Source organism: Drosophila subpulchrella, chromosome X (assembly GCF_014743375.2).
Source record: "Drosophila subpulchrella strain 33 F10 #4 breed RU33 chromosome X, RU_Dsub_v1.1 Primary Assembly, whole genome shotgun sequence".
In the NCBI taxonomy this organism is placed as follows: Eukaryota; Metazoa; Arthropoda; class Insecta; order Diptera; family Drosophilidae; genus Drosophila; species Drosophila subpulchrella.
In genome coordinates, this window is record NC_050613.1 from 1,064,929 (window position 1) to 1,086,207 (window position 21,279).

Below are 21,279 nucleotides of genomic sequence, written 5' to 3' on the forward strand. Positions count from 1 at the left end.
GTCAACCACAACAATGCCACTAATTATCGACTTAAGGGCATTACCATGCCTCTTAGCTTATTAGACGGCGAACCCTAGGTAAAACAGCAGGCGGTCAAATAGCCGCAACATGGTCAAGTACTTTGCGCCAATAGGCACTTCCCTGGGACAATAAACCGGAAGGGTGAATTTGGGGCTTTCCAAGGAGACACACGTGTGGCTGCGCAATCTGTCTGAATTATAGCAATAATGATCAATTTCAGGGTGAGACCAAAAAACAAACAGATAAAAAGAAGGTAAATACACTGTGAAAATGCAATAATAAATGTTTCGTAAGATTGAGTGAATTTCACGTTTTTACTTTATCTATAGAAATCCCGATGCATATATTTAAAACACCTAGTTTTTGAAAACAATGTGTTGTTTTGTAATAAAAACACATTTCTATGTTAACGTGAAATATTAAATATTTATTTATTTATTTATTTGAAATGATAGTAAAGTTTACAAAAAATATTAAATATAAAAGTATAGTTACAAAACAAATTATTTGTTTCAAATAAAATAATTGGTTTCCATAAGGTTGCAAAAGTGTACTCTTTGTAAGTTTGCTAGATTTAAATAGAGAACGGCCTTTTTATACCAGTTACTCGTAGAGTAAAAGAAGGATGCGTTTCCGACCCCATAACGTATATTCTTGATCAGGATCACTAGCCGAGTCGATCTAACCAGTCCGTCAGTCTGTCCGTATGAACGCTGTTATCTCGGAAACCATAAAAGGTGCAACACTGGCATGCAGATTCTAGAGATTCGTGCGCAGCGCAAGTTTGTTTCGTCAGTGTGCTACGCCCACTCTAACGCCTACAAACCGTCCAAAACTGTGGCTCCTACAGTTTTGATGCTAGAACACAAATTTTAACTGAAATATATTGTTCTCATCAATATTTATCGATTGACCCAATAAAAAGTTTGCCATGCCCACAAACTTCAAAAACTTGTAATATTGAACGCGAATATCTCGGAAACTTTCAAAGATAGAGAATTGGCACTTCAGATTTACATTCCGTAGCCCTTACGCAGTTTGTTACGCAAATATGCCACGCCCACAACGCTTAAATCTGTCTGCCGCCCACATAACCATATATTGAGATCGCGGGTAGGTGGCGCATTATAATCTCGCTTTGCTGCTTGTATCTGCATCTCCCTTTTTCCCCTTTATCTGAGTAACGGGTATCTGATAGTCAAGGTACTCTACTATTGCGTTTTTTCTTGTTTTTTTTTAAGACGTTGCAAGATAATAATGTACGAAAAATGTGATTTGGTACAGCTCATTGTTATTAGAAAAAAGAACTAAGAAGAAAGTTGTTTTAAATTCATTCGCCTCCACCGGTCTCCCCAGCTCAAATTTTTTAACATTTTTTTTTACTTTTACCTTAATATCTCCTAGAACAATCGACTTATAAAAGGTTTTAGTACATTTGAAGAGAACAAAATCACCTTTTGATCGGCGTATGACTTGTTTCGATCCGACTATCGAAGCAGATTTTCAATTTTGCGGCTGTACATTCATATGTACATATGTATGTATATAGTATATATAGTAGTCTCCTCGTGCGGTTTGTCAGTACGCGGGCGTTTCCGCGTCGCTGCAAATTCACTTCTTGATTGTGAAACAGAAAGTGATAAAATATTGTAGGACCTGCTCCCCAAGCTCAACTTAACAAATAATAACAATGAAGAACGCTAAAGTTAAGTACCTCGACTATCAGATACCCGTTACTCAGCTAAAGGGACCAAAGGAATATGGAGATATGCAAGCAGCAAAGCGAGATTGAAATCCCATTTTAAAAACTAGGGAAATTGTCTGATTTCGCCGAGGTGGCATCATTGGCAGTATCAAAAGAGAGCGGCAGAGCAAATTGAGTCTCTATATAGATTCTTACTTTGCCTTCAGCGCTTTGTTCGAAACGAAATTTTCGTTTTTCGCTTGAGTGGCATCACTGGCAGTCTCCAAAGGGAGCGGCAGATCAAATGGCGTCTCTATTCTTACTCTATGGATGTGGCACTTCCTTTTCTGGTACAACGTTCACGGCAGAGTCCAAAGTCCGATGCATTCTGATATTTCCCTATGCACACGCTCTGCCCTTGAAGTCTCCACTCTCTCCAAACTCTCTTTCTCCAAACCCTCTTTCTCCAACTTCTCGTTCTCCAAACTCTCATTCTCTATTTTCTCACTCTTTAACTTCTCTCTCTCTCCAAACTCTCATCTTCCAACTTCTCAATATCCAAGTTCTCATTCTCCAAAACCTCTTCGCCTTGCCGTTACTACGCGCTAACTCGCCGCGAATCTGGTAACCGGCAGGCCACCATGCATATTTGTCGCTGCAAGTTATTCAACTCCTCCCAACATATGTGTAAGAACACGTGTGTCTGTGCTCTATCTTCTTTAATTCAGCAAACTTTATTAATTGTGCATTTCATTCAAAGATTGAAGTGAAAAGTTTCGCCGCCTGAGAGTGACACCCAGGTTCACTTTAAATAAAGGGGATTTTTCTGCACCGCTTACCTTTCGCACTGCAGTAGCTGTTGACTTAAAATGGCCACGGGCCCATTTCGAAATTAAAAAATTGGCAGCGATAGAAACTTCCTGTGGGGGTATTTCTTTCCCCCTCCCCCTTCCGGCAGTTTGAACCACTTTTCCAACAGCCCGCAAGCCCAATGAATCTGCATATGCAAAAAGAACACTGAAACTCAACAGGAGCCCTTAAAACGCGCTCATGTCGCAAGAGTGCAAACCTTTATTGCGTCATACTTTCTCGAGCAACAAAAACACACATATGAACAGGTTCACTGAGAAAAAGTGTGCTACATTTGAGGGTTTGGCTTATAAAATACATTTCGTCAGAAAGGAATCAAAATTTATTAAGTCAACACCACCCAAAAATGTAAAACCTACACAAAAAGGTCCGTTTTCGATGTACTATATTACCATATACAATATCCAATAAAATATCGGAACTCACGTGAAATCAAGAACGTACTAATTAAACAAACTATTTCACTTTTCCCCTGTGCATGTGCGCATGCCATTTTCATCAGCGAAGCAGCGAAAAACATTTGTTCTGATCCCTTTTGCCATGCCATACTTGTTGGGTAACTTTTAATACCCGTCGCACAGTGGCGCCATTGACTTTTATTTGGTAATAAATTATACCTTTTTGACCCGATAGAGATAGTATGATACATAATTATTTAGCCTGTAAATTGCATACTTTCAAATCCGCAAATCAAAATCGATCATCTTTATGGAAGTTTCACACAAATAGCTTTAAGTCTAAGGGGCTAGTTTTCGTAGAAATGTAGAGGGAGATAGTTATTAATACTGATGAAGAACAAATATACGGCACAGTGCTGAATATATATTCCAACATACGGCTGAAACAGCAATCTTGTGAAACAGAGCTATTTGTGCACTCGCAAATATCCCACAGCATGCTTTGAGTCATTGGTGATTATTTGCTTCAATAGGCAAGAATTTAATTCTTATTTCGACTTTTTTGGACCAAAAGTGCAAAGGGCTGTGTCGACGGGTACGAAAGTTAAACATATCTTAATCACGAATCACTTTTTTCTATCAACAGGAACCGAACCAGACCGCACAAATCAAGTGGCCCAGCGCAACACATAATGGTCATTTGGCGTTCAATGCGGCGTCGCCAGCTCCACCAACAACATTTTCAATAGGAATTGGAAAGAGTTAAAGGGAGTTAGAGTGCTGAATTAATGCTTACGGAGAGGTGCGTCGAAAGGCAGCTCAATGAATTTGCAATCCGGTTACGGCCAAGTGAAGTGTTAACGATTCAATATTGCTGCCAATTGGGTCATACAGAAATAAGAATACAACATTAGTGCAACGTTTAAATTATTCTCTATCAAAATATCAAGTAAGTATAGAACATATGTGTCACAAAATGCATCTTCTCCTACCATTAGGGCATGTGTTTTGAGTAGAAAAACAAGGAAGAACGCTATAGTCGAGTACCTCGACTATCAGATACCCGTTACTCAGCTAAAGGGACCAAAGGAAAATGGAGATATGCAAGCAGCAAAGTAAGATTTAAATGCGCCACCTACCGGCGGTAGACAGATTTAAGCGTTGTGGGCGTTAGAGTGGGCGTGGCAAAGTCTTTTTGGATCAATCGATAGGTATTGACGAGACCAACACATTTCAGTTAAAGTTTTTTATCTAGAATGAAAATTGTGGGCGCCACAGGCTTGGGCGGTTTGTGGGCGTGGCATATTCGCGTAACAAACTTGCGCTGCGCTCAAGCCTACGGAATCTAAATCTGAAATCCCATTTCTCTATCTTTGATATTTTCCGAGATATCCGCGTTCATATTTACGATTTTTTGAAGTTTGTGGGCGTTAAAGTGGGCGTGGCACTCTACTGAAACAAACTTGCGCTGCGTAAGAAGCTCAGGAATCTGCACGCCAAATCTCAATAGCCTAGCTCTCATAGTTTCCGTTCATCCGGACGGACAGACAGACGGACAGACGGACATGGCTAGATCGACTCGGCTAGTGATCCTGATCAAGAATATATATACTTTATGGGGTCGGAAACGCTTCCTTCTGCCTGTTACATACTTTCCGACGAATCTAGTATACCCTTTAACTCTACGAGTAACGGGTATAATCAGTTACTTTTACTTAGAAATACTTAGAATCAATAATCCTTTTTTGGTATAAGGTTTCTTAGCTGCAATGCTAATTTTGAGAAAACATACTTCGAGGCCGGGTAGTCTCACTTTTCTTGGCTTTTCTTGTACTTTATTGATCACTGATTACGAATAACTGATTACCGACTAACATCTCTGGGTGGATGCTGCACATTTCCACCATTTGGACTCAAGTTCATTGTTGTGATTTTGTAAGGAGTGAGCGGAACACAGATCGGTTCAGTTTTGTGTGGCGACATTGTAATCAACAGGAACCGCTTAAAGCAGACTTCAGCGCTGCAAAATGGGTGTCCTTTTTACAACTTTCTTTACTCTACCCTTATTTCTTTCATCCCTTTCTCTTGAATGTCCTCTATTGTTCTTCTTATTTCTATACCCGTTACTCGTCAAGTAAAAGGGTATATTGTATTCATGGGAAAGCATGAGACAGGTAGAAATACATTTCTATAAATGACTATAGCGTTTTTTCTTGTCTCTGGTTATACCCAAAACTCGTAGAGTAAGAGTAAGAAAGGGGAAGAGGTAGAAAGAAGCGTCTCCGACCCCATAAAGTATATATATTCTTGATCAGGATCACTAGCCGGGTCCATCTAGCCATGTCCGTCTTTCCGTGTGAGCTATAAAAGCTAGAGGGTTGAGATTTCAGATTTAGATTCTTTATTTTCGTACGCAGAGCAGTTGGCTACGCAAACACGAAGGTCCATATGAACGCCGATATGTCGGAAACTATTAAAGATAGAGGGTTGGTACTTAAGATTTAGACTCTTTAGCTTCTTACGCAGCGCAGGAGCCACACAATAACAAATTTATTTATGCATGTTTGAGTGTAAATAATTGCAGGCCTAACAGCGCGGCAAGCGAAAAGCGCTGCTAACTTATTCTATTGAATAATTAACCGTTTAAGCAATTTGTCCTTTTTGTCTCCCCTTTTATCTCTCCAATAAATTCAATACCAATTTCAATTATCCGATTAGGTTAATGTAAACTGTATATTGCTTAAAAACAAAGGTAAGGGCGTGGGAGGGGAGATTCTCGATGAATTACCCCTCTCTCCATTCTGACCTGCAGCGAATTCACATAAGAAAAAAAAAGATACGGAAGATCGTTTACCTAGTGTTGAAAAGCACTAGAAGGCAGTAAAAGGACCGAAAATTTGTGCACGAACAGCGCTGTAAATCTTTCTGTTTACCCATTTGGCTACGACTATCTCTCGTATGGCGAAACCCGTGTGCCTAATGCGATTTTTTGCAAATCTTCGAGGCGTATTCCAATTTTAAAGCGGACATCTTAACATTTTTAATTAACTTTAATTTTCAATTTCAAAGCTGAGTAACGGGTATCTGATAATCAAGACACTCGACTATAGCTTTATCTCTTGTTTTTACTTTAAATCGAAGCCATCTTAATTTTGAACTTGGTTAGGGGTGTAACGTGCGTCTCGGAGTCGAGGCATTCGATCACATCGTGCCGATTTGATAAATTTATTATACCCGTTACTCGTACTCGGGTATATTAAAATCGTGTTTCCCATTCTACAAAGTTTATATATTTATCAAGATTACTAGCCGAGTCGATCTAGCCATGTCCGTCAGTCTGTCTGTCAACGTTGCGCAACGCAAGTGTATTTCAGCAGTGCGCCACGTCCACTCTAACGCCAACTAACCGACCAAAACGGTGGCGCCCCTTTTTCAATAATTAAAATTTAAAATAAATTGTATCTTATTCCGCTTGTCAATACCTACTAGCACGCCGAAATTGTTAAAATCGGACCATTAAAATGACCTTATGCCTGGGTCTAGCAACTCATCGTTAATAACGTCATAGCCATTGCATAAAAGCGAAAAGTGTAAAATGTTAAAATGTAAAGTACGTAATAATATAAAAATTCAAAGTTCCTTCGACTCTACTCGAAGTTACATACATATGTATATTTATTTTGAAGTTGGTTAGCTGAGTAACGAGTATCAGGTTCTCGAGGCACTCGACTATAGCGTTCTCTCTTGTTTCTTGTGTTTCTGAAAAACGATTTTTTTCTTTGCTTTTTTATCATTTTCTTTAGTTCAGCTTAAGCGGATTGATTGTGGCTAATAAAAATGGTAGCAACAACAGAGCTTTACAATGCGGTTGGGCCTTTAATGTTGCATGGCATGTAGTCTTCTCTTCTTTCATACCCTCTCCATTCCTTTTTTCCCTTTCAGAACTCCCTTCCTTAGCCCCTCCCATTTCCGTTTGCACTTTGGACACAATCCACTAAAGGAGCGAAAAGAGAGCGGCTGCGAAAGAGTCGGAAGTGGCTTTCTTCGATGCCTTCCTGTCGGAAGCTCAGGGGAATTTTCTGAAGCGGGGCCATCGATGGTGAAGGGGGCTGGAAGGGTGTCTTCAGGGAGCTGAGGGTGGCTTGAGAAAGCTTCAGTTTCCTCCATCAGCAGATCACATAATGGCAACAATAAGGAAATCGCATGTGCAAAGGCCGCAGGCATCTAAATTGAGGAAAGGGGCCTAAAAAGTGGAGAAACGGGTGTGGGAGTGAGAAGAATGGGAAAAATGGGGTAGACGAATTCCCGGCTTGCCGGCTGTTGCGTTGTCGTCAAATGTTTATGAACAGTAAGTCGCGTTACACAGCTTTGCGATGGGCAGGCAACCGGAAGAGGTAAACGACGGGGAAAGTGAGGAAGTCGCGGGAAAATGGCAAAGGATGTTTGGCTGGAGGGACTGCCGCTCTTCGCCGAGCAATTTTGAAGGCGTTGAATTCAGGCGTCAAAGTCAAACTCAGATTCCACAAACTACTTCATATTTTTCTTGTATACATTTTTGATACCATACTTGTGGATAATGCGATTTAGCTTATGCCTGGAAGTCCGGAAAGTATATGCATTGTATTCGAACGTGAAGTCTTATATCTGCCTTAAATAAGCTGGAGTTTATGTGTTCTTAACAAAAAGATTAAATTGAAGTGATATTAAGGATCAATAAAAAACTAAATCTTTTATAAAATTTCTTAGTCTTATTGAAATACCTTTGAAATGAGTGAATTTTTCACCGAAAGTGGCTATTCAGTGTCATTTTTCCATCTCATACTCATAATAATAACACAGCTCGACAGTGCTTTTGGTGCATGCATTAAATTATATTAGTACAGACGTATATAAGCATGTTTTCGTATTTAGTTTTTGGTCCTAATGGGTGGTATTTGTGAAATAGCGGCTTGAAAAAATAACAACATTTTATGTTTGGATTAAAGTTATCTTCGAGAGCTTGCACTTAATTTACTCATATGTTGCTTAGATGCCCTTCTAGAGATTTGCATTGAAGGAAGCATCATATCTTAAGTCGATCACAACTTATGGACATTGAACATAAATTGTTGTGAGCCGGCATTAAAAAATTCAAAGAAAAATATGAGCCCCATAATATTGTATATGCTTTTAGAGGCGTCTTTTCCCGACTAACGACTATTATACGTCGAAAAAAAAGAAATATTTTTTACAGAGCAATAAAAAGTTGTCCAGTTTTAATAAGGAGAAAACTTACAATTCGAGAGTACCATTTTTGTGTCCGAATAACTTCCCTTCATCCCTAACTTTGATATTAAGGGGCCATTTCCACGCTGACTTTCTGTGACTGTTGCCGCTTTTCTTTACTGGACCCATCGGCAGTTCTTTCATTGCTTTTAAAGTGGAAACAATATTTCTTGATCTTCTTTCTGTCCGCTACCACTGCTCCCTCCTTCCGCCACCACTTGCCATATATTCTCCGTCTGCTGCTGTCACTTGGTTGGCTTTTCCCGCCCAAGTGGGTGGCTGCTAATGAACGAAAACTCATTTAAGGCACTCTCGCAGCCCAACCACCCAACCATCCCCACACACGCGTAGGTATAATTTCATTTGTATTTCGATTGAAAATTTTTGCAACTTTCTTAGGCCCGGCGAGTCCGGAAAAATATGCTATGAAATATTGCAAATGCGCGAGGAGCACAAGCTTTTGATGTTTTGCATGAATGGCTTTCGTACCCACATACACAGACGCAAAAACACACTTTCCGTGTCATTGTGTGTGTGCGTTCTTGGTCTTGGCTTTTCCTCGACGCTTTTTCATACATTTTAATTGCATTTTTCGTATCAAATACATATTTATTATGTGAGTGAGCTTTTCCCATTAACAAGAGGAAATTAAAACGAAAAACTCATAAAGCAGCCCGCACACACAAACACTCGCACACATGGCGGGAACAATTTATGATTGCCCCATCCAAGCCGCTAATTGCGTTATTTTTGTGTGTTTGATTTTCATAAAATTGATATTTTGTTGGCCTTTCATGTTGTTGTGTGTTTTTTACATTTGGCCGAAATGAGAGATGCCCGTCCAAACATAAATAATTAATACAATACATCGTTTTATAAAAGCAAAGTAAATATAAAACAAACTAAATTTAGATGAAAATTCAATAACAATTATCTGGTAAAAAAAGTATGGTGCAACATTTTAAATAAACAGAGCTTATTGGCCTTTGCAAAGTATAGTTAACTGAGAATTTTCAATAAAATAACAGCGAACGTCAACTTCAAGTGAATATGTTTCAATTGTTTGCCAAAATATTTACTGGGCTCTTAACTTTTTACTTAAGACTATTTAAACTATTTAACGGTCAATAAAGAACCGTTTACTATTACTATAATTTACTCTTATAAAAACGCATAGTTCTGGAAATTAGCTCATTAAAACCATAGTTCCTCCTGTAATTTCTGATAACAAATAGGTAGATGCAGGGCACAGAAAAAAAACCTATTAACCCCACCCTTCGATACCCACCAATGGTTGCTGGTATCTTAAAATCTGTAAAATCGTCTAACTATAACATATAGTTAACAAAAAAAATTATAAAATTATAATAAAAAAAACAAGGAAGAACGCTATAGTCGAGTACCTCGACTATCAGATACCCGTTACTCAGCTAAAGGGACCAAAGGAAAATGGAGATATGCAAGCAGCAAATGCGCCACCTACCGGCGGTAGACAGATTTAAGCGTTGTGGGCGTTAGAGTGGGCGTGGAAAAGTTTTTTTTAAATCAATCGATAGGTATTGACGAGACCAATACATTTCAGTTTAAATTTTTTATTTACCATGAAAATTGTGGGCGCCACAGACTTGGGCGGTTTGTGGGCGTTGGAGTGGGCGTGGCATATTCGCGTAATAAACTTGCGCTGCGCTCAAGCCTACGGAATCTAAATCTGAAATCTCGTTTCTCTATCTTTGATATTTTCCGAGATATCCGCGTTCATATTTACGATTTTTTGAAGTTTGTGGGCGGTTTGTGGGCGTTAAAGTGGGCGTGGCAAACTTTTTTTAGGTCAGTCGGTAGGTATTGATGAGAACAATACATTTCAGTTAAATTTTTTGTTCTAGCATCAAAACTGTAGGAGCCACAGTTTTGGGCGGTTTGTGGGCGTTAGAGTGGGCGTGGCACTCTTTTGAAACAAACTTGCGCTGCGCAGGAATCTCAGGAATCTGCATGCCTAATCCCAGTATTGTAGCTCTTATAGTTTCCAAGATCTCAGCGTTCATACGGACAGACGGACAGACGGACAGACGGACAGACGGACAGACGGACATGGCTAGATCGACTCGGCTAGTGATCCTGATCAAGAATATATATACTTTATGGGGTCGGAAACGCTTCCTTCTGCCTGTTACATACTTTCCGACGAATCTAGTATACCCTTTTACTCTACGAGTAACGGGTATAACAAGGAAGAACGTTACTCAGCTAAAGGAAGCATAGGAAAATGAAGATATGCAGGCAGCAAAGCGATATTGAAATGCGCCACCTACCGGCGATAGACAGATTTAAGCGTTGTGGGCGTTAGAATGGGCGTGTCAAATTTTTTTTTGGATCAATCGATAGGTATTGACGAGACCAATACATTTCAGTTAAAATTTCTTATCTAGCTTGAAAATCGTGGGCGCCACAGGCTTGGGCGGTGTGTGGGCGTTAGAGTGGGCGTGACATATTCGCGTGACAAACTTGCGCAGCGCTCAAGCCTACGGAATCTAAATCTGAAATCCCATTTCTTTATCTTTGATATTTTCCGAGATATCCGCGTTCATATTTACGATTTTTTGAAGTTTGTGTATCAATATAAATTTTATCATAAAACAAGGAAGAACGCTATAGTCGAGTACCTCGACTATCAGATACCCGTGACTCAGCTAAAGGGACCAAAGGGAAATGGAGATATGCAAGCAGCAAAGCGTGATTGAAATGCGCCACCTACCGGCGGTATACAGATTTAAGCGTTATGGGCGTTAGAGTAGGCGTGGCAAATGTTTTTTTGGATCAATCGATAGGTATTGACGAGACCAATACATTTCAGTTAAAATTTTTTATCTGGCATGAAAATTGTGGGCGCCACTGGTTTAGGCGGTTTGTGGGCGTTAGAGTGGGCGTGGCATATTCGCGTGAGAAACTTGCGCTGCGTACAAGGCTACGGAATCTAAATCTGAGATCCCAATTCTCTATCTTTGATAGTTTCCGAGATATCCACGCTCATATTTACGATTTTTTGAAGTTTGTGGGCGGTTTGTGGGAGTTAAAGAGGGCGTGGCAATTTTTTTTTTTTGGGTCAATTGATAGGTATTGATTAGAAAAATACATTTTAGTTAAAATTTGTATTCTAGCATCAAAAGTGTAGGAGCCACAGTTTTGGGCGGTTTGTGGGTGTTAGAGTGGGCATGGCACTCTGCTGAAACAAACTTGCGCTGCGCAGGAGTCTCAGGAATCTACATGCCTAATCCCAGTATTGTAGCTCTTATAGTTTCCGAGATCTCAGCGTTCATACGGACAGACGGACAGACGGACAGACGGACAGACGGTCAGACGGAAAGACGGACGGACGGACAGACGGACATGGCTAGATCGACTCGGCAAGTGATCCTGATCAAGAATATATATACTCTGTGGGGTCGAAAACGCTTCCTTCTGCCTGTTACATACTTTCCGACGAATCTAGTATACCCTTTTACTCTACGAGTAACGGGTATAACAACACATTGGTGAAAATTTGTAAAGTTATTGTTGCATAGCTCTGTGTGGAAGACATTACGTCAGGATAACTATTTTTGATAGGTTATCAACTATTTACTACTGCAATATCAATATACATACATCACGTGAACGTAACTATGTTAATAGTGGCATAACTATTAAATCGTAAACAAAGCAACAACAAATACATATACAACCATTTGAAATAGTAAAGTAAAATTTTTTATAATTACAAACCAATTTGCATTGGTCCATTTTACCCATCAAATTTACTTGTGTGCCAAAAATACTAAAATCGTCTCGAGCCAAAATAATTTCTGCGCCACTTTTTCCTAAGCGCTCTGTACGCCATTTTTGATTATTTTGCTGTGTGGGTTTTGATGTCTTCTTTTTTCCTACTCGATTTTCACTTTTTTTATGGGCGGTGAGTGTGAAGGGGGCGGTGAGTGTGAAGGGGGAAGGGGGTTGCGGGCGGCGGAGATCGGTGCTGCGGTTTCATCTGCAGCCGACACGGGGCGCCTCTTGGTCAGCCCTCCCATTTTTCGCTTCGGTCACATGTTTCATGCCAGTTTCAGCGGATTGGCAGGGGTGGGGAATGGAGGTAGGGATAGGTATACACTTGCAAAAATACTATCCCCATATTGTAACATTTTCGACAGTGATTTCTTTTGGTTAGACAAGTAAATATTAATCTAACCGTGTGCGTTTAAAATAAAAACAAAAAGAACGTATCGAACAAGTACAAAAGGTATTTATATTGAGACACCGCTTGGTGTGCTCCCGCGGTGCTGAAATGTGGAATTAATTTTTCTCTGGGTGCATTGGGCAGGGGGTGGATGAGCTCCGCTCAGCGAACGGAGGAACTCATAACTTATGCGAAAGGCCCCCGTTCCCACCCTACACTTCGTTACCAAAAATGGCAAATGGCGGGCCGAAGTAGCGCATTTGTTTCTACGGCCATGTTGTCAAGCACACACATCTACTGACACACATGGCCTGGGGGTATTGCTAGCCCCCGATGCCGCCAGCTCCAAGCCCCCTTCATCACTATCATCATTCCCCTTGCTGGCTGCACAATCCTGGGGCGTCAGTTCTGAAACATTTACTTTATGTTGTTCACAGGAAATTAGATTTTTTTCCCTTCATTTTTTTTGTCTGCTGCTGCCTCGCCTCTCTTTTCGGCGGGCGATGGGAAATGTGTCCAGTGTTGGGCAGCGCATTTAGTTTTTATAGTCAACTTGTCAATGACAGGAGCAGCAACAGCAGCAGCGGCAACAGCATCCCAGCAGCAGGAACTATGTCCTTGCGGACAGGAAACAAGCTCATTGCGGAAACAGGTTTTTAGCCGTTACAAGCCGCACACCAACACTCTGCCAACTTGTTTGCCATGCTAATTTATTTATAGACAGAATGTGAGGGGACGATAAAATAAGCTACTTGTTTTTTCCTCTGTTCGTTGGTTCTTCTGATTTCTCCGATTTTTTTTGGATTGGCTTCCATGTAAATTTCCGCCGCAGACGACAAATTGCAAACGTGGTACGCCCATCTGGTGAACGGTGGGCAGCTTACCCATTCAGTCGCCCCTTTTTCCGTCTTTAATTCGATTTCGTGCCGTGCAAACAAATCATTTAATGCTCGCCAAACTCATTTGTGCAAACATATTTGGGTCACTCTTCCCATCCATCGTTTGCTTTCCCTATCTTACTGGCCACGGAAAAACCATGAAAAAAATGTAACGTAATATGTTAAGCTGGTTTTTTCGAACACAGCAGGTAGCGTAGTGAGTCCAATTTATTTTTGATAAAATATTGTGAGCCTACATCTTACCGCTCAGATGGGAATTATATACCAGTCACAAGGAAATCATAATTGATTTTAGAAAAATCCTGCTAGCTAAGGGGGAAAGCAGCTTCTGAACTACTAAATCAGCAAACTTGTGCTACATTTCATTGAAAGGGTATCTTAAATACTATAGCCGCCTTTTTAACGTAATTTTTCTAAATACCTTATTTTATAAATTATGGCCAAAAGTTCTGAAAGCTTTTTTTTGGTTGTTCAAAAACGGCTCTAACAATTTCTGCTAAAAATTTAAGCTGTTAACTATTTAAAAACAGTTTTACCGATTTATTTTTTAACTTTAAGCTGTTAAGCCTTAAATTTTGGCACATATCAGTCAAAGCTTTGTATGTTGCTATCTCATAAAGAGGTCATTTAGTTTGATATCACAAGATTTAGTTTTAAACATCAATTATAAAATGGGAGTTATATTTACTTTTGTTGTAATACTCATATGAGCTATTGTTATAGCAATAAAATTAATACATATATTTCCGTTGGCAAGGCCAAGTCGACATGGTTACTGTATGCCGTACTACACTTAAGTATAGAAACAGCTTTCTAGGAACTCAAAAAGGTAATGTAGTTAGGCATCGAAAATTAATCCCACAACATTTTTATACCTATACTATAAGCAATCGAAGCTAAGAAGATGGGATTTGGAATGCATATTCTTAAGCCTATTACGCAGCGCAAGTTTGTTTCAGCAAGGTGCCAAGCACACAATCGCCCATAACGATAAAACCCGTCTAGCGCCCACATTTAAAAAAAAATTCGAATTAATAATTATCATTATCATTATGATTACCTCCCTACACCCAAAAAATTTTTTATATCGGACCATTCATTTAAAAGCTATAGCCAAATTATAATCACTATTTTTCAATTCAACCGAGATTGCACATAGCATGCGACCGAGGCGCTAGGGGCGCATTGAGCTCGTTGGGGCTATAGACAAGGTGGCGCTATAGAAGACAAAGATAGGTGGCGCTAGGTGCCGCTACAGGCTAAGTGTGTTAGTGAAATAAGCAGAGTTCCTTTAAACATGCCTGCATCCTTTTCGCACTCCCTTAAGCTGAGCAACGGGTATCTAATAGTCGAAGTCATCGACTATAGCGTTTTCCCTTGTTGTGTCAATAATTACCTCAAAATAAGTCCATATGTCCCAAAAACGCAGCGCTAGAGAACTCTTAAACTGGAATTTGACTGTGCCCCTAGAAAAATTATTAGGTTATGTAGAGGTTAGCGAATCGGACTCTCACGCGGAAGACCGAAATGAATTCCCACCGCGGACACAACAAAATGTTTGTTTTTTCAGAAAGGTTAAATATTAACAGATCATATTATAATAAACAATTAAAATAAATAAGTAGTAATACTATCATGAGTAAGAATATTTATACCCGTTACTAGTAGAGCAAAAGGATATGTTAGATTCGTCGGACAGTATGTAACAGGTAGAAGAAACCGTTTCCGACCCCATAAAGTATATATATTCTTGATCAGGATCACTAGCCGAGTCGATCTAGCCATGTCCGTCTGTCCTTATGAACGCTGTGATCTCGGAAACTATAAAAGCTACAATACTGGGACTAGGCATGCAGATTCTAGAGATTCCTGCGCAGCGCAAGTTTGTTTCGTCAGCGTGCCCAGAAACCACCCAAACTGTGGCGCCTACTGTTTTAATGCAAGAATAAAAATTTTAACTGATATGTATTGTTCTCATCAATACCTATCGATTGACCCAACAAAAAGTATACCACGCGAAAAAACCGCACTCAAGCTTCAAAAAATCGTAAGTATGAACGCGGATGTCTCGGAAAGTATAAAATATATAGAATTGGGATTCCAGATTTTGATTCCGTATCCTTGTACGCCGCGCAAGTTTGTTACGCGAATATGCCACGCCTTCTCTAACGCCATTAAACGACTATTGCTCTAAAATCCGTCCAGCCCCAACATTTTTTAATATTGTGTAAGAATTTAAATGAGAGTTTGTTCTTTTTATCAAAAACCGAAAAGCTATTGGAATCGGAGCATTCATTAATGCAATCAAGATTGCACACCCCTTGTAGCAAATCAGCTGTTTTCACTAATACGCCACAAAGCAGCTAGGGGCGCTATGGGTTACCTGGTGTTAAAGCCTATGTGGCGCTAGCCACAAGCAAGTATATCTCCATCCCTCTCGTACTCTCTTACTAATTTATATTCACCAGCAGCATTGAAGTGAAAAAATAAAAAGAATTTTAACAAGCACAGCACTTGCTTAACCAAAAAAAAATTACAACATGCCAACCGGGAACAAATATTGCTTAAGTTGAATAAAACTTTCAACTTTTTTTTTGGATTTTTAAGATATCAACTAAGGCGTCTGTCACTAAATTGTTAAAAAAATTTCGCATTCTAAAAGTTTGCTAATTTGTAGCTCACAATATACCCAATGTAGCCCATTCATTTTTTTGGCAAAATTAAATTAATTAAAATTAAATTAAATTAATTTTATTATAGTAAAAAATCATATTTCACCAAATATGGATTAGCGCAACTCAAGATATAATTAAAAAACCAAAGATACCTAAAACAAGAAAGGAAGTTAGCTTCGGCAAGCCGAAGCTTATATACCCTTGCAGCTATAATTATTAAATTTAAAAACACAAAAAATCATATTCCCAATAGTATAAGATAATATGTTAAAACAAGGAAGAACGCTATAGTCGAGTACCTCGACTATCAGATACCCGTTACTCAGCTAAAGGGACCAAAGGAAAATGGAGATATGCAAGCAGCAAATGCGCCACCTACCGGCGGTAGACAGATTTAAGCGTTGTGGGCATTAGAGTGGGCGTGGCAAAGTTTTTTTTAAGTCAATCGATAGGTATTGACGAGACCAATACATTTAAGTTAAAATTTTTTATCTAGCACGAAAATTGTGGGCGCCACAGGCTTGGGCGGTTTGTGGGCGTTAGAGTGGGCGTGGCAAACTTTTTTTTAAATCAATCGATAGGTATTGACGAGATTAATACATTTCAGTTTAAATTTTTTATCTACCATGAAAATTGTGGGCGCCACAGACTTGGGCGGTTTGTGGGCGTTGGAGTGGGCGTGGCATATTCGCGTAATAAGCTTGCGCTGCGCTCAAGCCTACGGAATCTAAATCTGAAATCTCGTTTCTCTATCTTTGATATTTTCCGAGATATCCGCGTTCATATTTACGATTTTTTGAAGTTTGTGGGCGGTTTGTGGGCGTTAAAGTTGGCGTGGCAAACTTTTTTTTAGGTCAGTCGGTAGGTATTGATGAGAACAATACATTTCAGTTAAAATTTTTGTTCTAGCATCAAAACTGTAGGAGCCACAGTTTTGGGCGGTTTGTGGGCGTTAGAGTGGGCGTGGCACTCTTTTGAAACAAACTTGCGCTGCGCAGGAATCTCAGGAATCTGCATGCCTAATCCCAGTATTGTAGCTCTTATAGTTTCCAAGATCTCAGCGTTCATACGGACAGACGGACAGACGGACAGACGGACAGACGGACAGACGGACATGGCTAGATCGACTCGGCTAGTGATCCTGATCAAGAATATATATACTTTATGGGGTCGGAAACGCTTCCTTCTGCCTGTTACATACTTTCCGACGAATCTAGTATACCCTTTTACTCTACGAGTAACGGGTATAAAAACACCGAAGCTATAATTTGTTTCATATTATTTTCCTACCAATTTTCCGATCGTTCCTATGGCAGCTATATGATATAGTCGTACGATTTTGATAAAATTAAATTCGAAATTCAGAACTAATTAAAAAATGTTATTTCCAAGCGTAGGAGGTTATATGTTAAAAAACACCGAAGCTATAGTTCGTTTCATATTATTTTCCTACCAATTTTCCGATCGTTCCTATGGCAGCTATATGATATAGTCGTCCGATTTTGATAAAATTAAATTCGAAATTCAGAACTAATTAAAAAATGTTATTTCCAAGCGTTGGAGGTTATATGTTGAAAAACACCGAAGCTATAATTTGTTTCATATTATTTTTCCACAAATTTTCCTATCGTTCCTATGGCAGCTATATGATATAGTCGTCCGATTTCGATAAAATTTAATTCAAAATTCAAAACTATTAAAAAATGTTATTTCCAAGCTTAGGAGGTTATATGCTAAAAAACACCAAAGATATAATTTTTTTAAATTTTTTTGCTCGATTATTCCTATGGGAGCTATAAGATATAGTTGTCCGATCCGGCTGGTTCCGACTTATATACTACCTGCAAAAGATATAAGACTTTTGGGAAAGTTTCAGCGCGATAGCTTTAAAACTGAGAGACTAGTTTGCGTAGAAACGGACGGACAGACGGACATGGCTAGATCGACTCGTCTAGTCATGCTGATCAAGAATATATATACTTTATGGGGTCGGAAACGTCTCCTTCACTGCATTGCAAACTTCTGACTGAAATCAATATACCCTCTGCAAGGGTATAAAAATTTTCCTTAAAAAACGTATTGTTCAAAAATGTGTTTTTCTTTTATTATTGTGATCTAGGGGTAAAACTCTATCAGGAACTACCATCATCATTCTTAGAGCAACTAGTGTTATATATATATATATCTTTGATATTTATGCATATCATTGTGCTAAAAATAATTGGTTAGCTGAATAGCGGGTATATAATAGTCGAGACATACAGTCGTGTAAAATGTTGCCTGAAAGAACAAGAAAAGTGTTTTAAGTCGGTTTGGTGGAAAAGCTGGGCTCCGCTATGTTGGGTATTCAATGGTCTGAAGATCCCCTGCTTCTTCCTCGCTTTTTGCGTCCTTTTTTCACGCTACCGTTGTGGCCAGCTGGCCCCTATTCTCGAATTCCCCTATTTTTTTGCCTACTTTCCATTTGTATCGTGACTGCGCTTACTGCAGTTCGTTGTAGGACATGATAAGTAGCAAAACCATTAAAATCAAAAGCAGGCAGTGCCATTTGCAAATGGAACGCTGGCCACTTTGCTTAATGTTCGGCCTGGTAACACGGTGAATGCATTGCCATCGCCACCCACCTCAGGAAAAGCGCGGAACAGCGAAAACCCACCAGTCCAGAACCCACGGACAACCCATGGACAGTCATTTTGAATGGATACGCGGAGGTGGCCGCAGTGGATCAGGTGGACATAAATGGAGAGTGGTTGTCCCAAGGTAAAAGCACCATGGAAGCCGTCAAACCCGAAACACGCGGCGATGAAAGGGTATCGGTAAAGTGGACTGTGCGACTGCGGTGGGGAAGGCGAATGTGGTCGGCAAAAGGTTAATGGGTGAATGTCGCGGCGGAAATAAATTGTACGAATTAACCCATTTATGTGTAAGCTTATTCAAGCCCTATTCATTGTTTCACGCTATTAAACGTGAATGCGCAAATTAAATCATTTACAACTTTATTTCATCATGTGCAGACACAATTTAATTCACATTCAACATATTATAAGTTTACAGCGGATTAATTACGTAAAATTAATGCCTTTATTTAGTACACAGAGAAAACTGGTACCATATTTAGATGCAAGGGGCTGAAACATGTTAAAAGTGAACTCCATCATTCAAAACTTTGTTTGGGCCTAAAGCGACGCATTTAACGGTATAATTTTCTCTGTGTAATTGTATTTCGAATCAATCAGCATTTCGTTAGATTTTCCTTTGCCTGATTTGCTTTAATTTCATGCTTCAATTGCAGACTGATGGACATTCAAGAGCATTCTAGAGCTCAAATTAAATTTTAGTCGAATTCATTTCGCATACGCTACTCTCAATTTTCGACGGTCCTTTGGGATGGAAAGTATTAGGACATTGATATTTTGCAATGCATTCCATTTGGGTTGTTAGTATATTACGACGCCGGATCGGGAACTATCATCGACCCACGCGTTTTTCCAGATTTTAATAAAGAACGAGACGCAACATAGACACGCTCACAGGGCAATGAATGGCATTAATGGTAGTACGAATGATGAATAAATTCACTTTTGACCATATCAAAGATTGGCTCATTACAACTGCATTGAAAGGACCCATCACGAGTCCTTTCAACTCTTATGCTTTGAGTTAGAGCAGTACTAAGCCAATAACCAATAGCCACAAGCACATTGGAGATTATGATTATGCCACTGCCATTTCTCTGACTTTGCCAACCATTCATGCAACGAGCTGCCACCGCACTCCCTTTTTTCCTGGACAACTACCTGGCTACCACCATTCACTGCTCGTTGCTCATTCGTTTTCTTTCATTTTGCAGGAGGAAATGTTGTTTCAATTTGTAAAACGTTTTATTTTTGTAAGGGCGATGTCGTCGTAGTGGTTAAATTTCATATTTTTTAAGGCCAGTCGAAACTGTAGCCTCCGCTCGACGGAATGACAGCTGTTGCCGGGCAGCCATTCCCACTCCTCTCCGGCAATCCGCACTTTTCCAGCTCACCCCGCTACCTTGCCCGTTTTCCTCCTTTCCTACTTTGAACAAATGAAAAGCAATTTACGCCGCTAAAGGTATGATAGGACAAGGGCTGGAAAAGTCCGGGGAGTGGTGCCACAAGATGCTACCCGTGCGGAACAGGAAAAGCGGGGAAAATGGCATGGGGCGATGGCCAAGTGAATCAAGGTACAGAAATCGCTCAAAAGCATTCAGCAACCGCCATTCATGCGAATGACCAACACCAGATGCCCCGCTGACCCCTGATCAATGGTTGTTAACCCTTGCCACTGGCCATCCCTGATTTTCATTTTCCGACTGTCGCTGTTGTTGTTTACAACACTCTAAGTTGCTTTAATGGACGGCGAAATCAACATTTTTGAACATTAAAATGAGGATTCTTTGAGCGACAGCGGCGGTAGCAACAAAAGAACAAGTTTGCTGGGGCGAAGGGGCGAAGGGGGTGTGGTCGTGGCTCTGTGGCTCAGTCATAAATAAGAACATTCTTAGCGAATTTCAGACAGTTGAAAAACTTTCCCGCCACATTCGGTGAAGCCAGTACGTCTTCTTGGCCTTTTTAAGTGGGTGGTGGAGAAGGAGTGGGTTAAAGAAAGGGTTCGCGGTTGTGCACCTTTTGTTGGCCTAGTCCGGAATTTATATTTTATTTTATTTCACATTTCACCGCTGCCATTTTAATCTACAATATTACGTTTTTCCTGTTTTGCGTAAATTTCCCTCTTTTCCTTTAGCATAACAGGTTAAAAGGAGGCGGAAATAACCGCAGCAACAGTGACACGCTTTTGACATTTTTACCATAAGAAAACATTTAAATTGAGAGACGTTTCGTTGGGAGCAATGTAGGTAACGTTAAATGTGGAGTTTGTATAGAAAATCGTAAGAAAAATGTAAATGAGTCCCGCAATTATTGATTTTAAATTAACGCTTTAACTTTTGTCCATCTTGAAGTGCCAGTTATGAGTTGACAAGAGGGACTTCCTCACGATTATTGTTTTTATGGAACCTCCCAGCAAAGATTCACCCTTTATCGCTTTCTTGCTGAACCCAGAACAGAATTCGTTACTCAAGTACCAAAAATGTGTACTGCGATATGACGGACATAAGCAAGCAACAAAGCGACTGCCTGAAACTGCGCCATCTAGCGGATATTTCAATATTTGCTCAGAAAACTTGCGCTGCGCAGGAACCCCTATAATCTGCGTAAGAAATTCCGATTTTTA

At 39.9% G+C, this 21,279-nt stretch overlaps 2 protein-coding genes across 6 annotated transcripts in view; one reads left to right on the plus strand and one right to left on the minus strand.

The window, feature by feature from the left end:
* Window positions 1-21,279, minus strand: part of LOC119558262 (chaoptin) — a 412,604-nt gene that overhangs the window by 180,721 nt on the left and 210,604 nt on the right. The gene's annotated exons all lie outside the window — the stretch shown is intronic.
* The window catches only part of LOC119558267, a 95,228-nt gene continuing 76,894 nt past the window's right edge, over window positions 2,946-21,279 (plus strand). For 2 of the 3 annotated variants that reach the window (XR_005220180.1, XM_037871618.1), the window contains exons 1-2: window positions 2,946-3,179; window positions 3,621-3,923. The gene's annotated coding sequence lies outside the window, so the exon portion shown is untranslated. Of the gene's footprint in view, window positions 3,180-3,620; window positions 3,924-6,916; window positions 7,615-21,279 lie in introns of those variants that run through there. The other variant, XR_005220179.1, reaches the window with a different exon arrangement.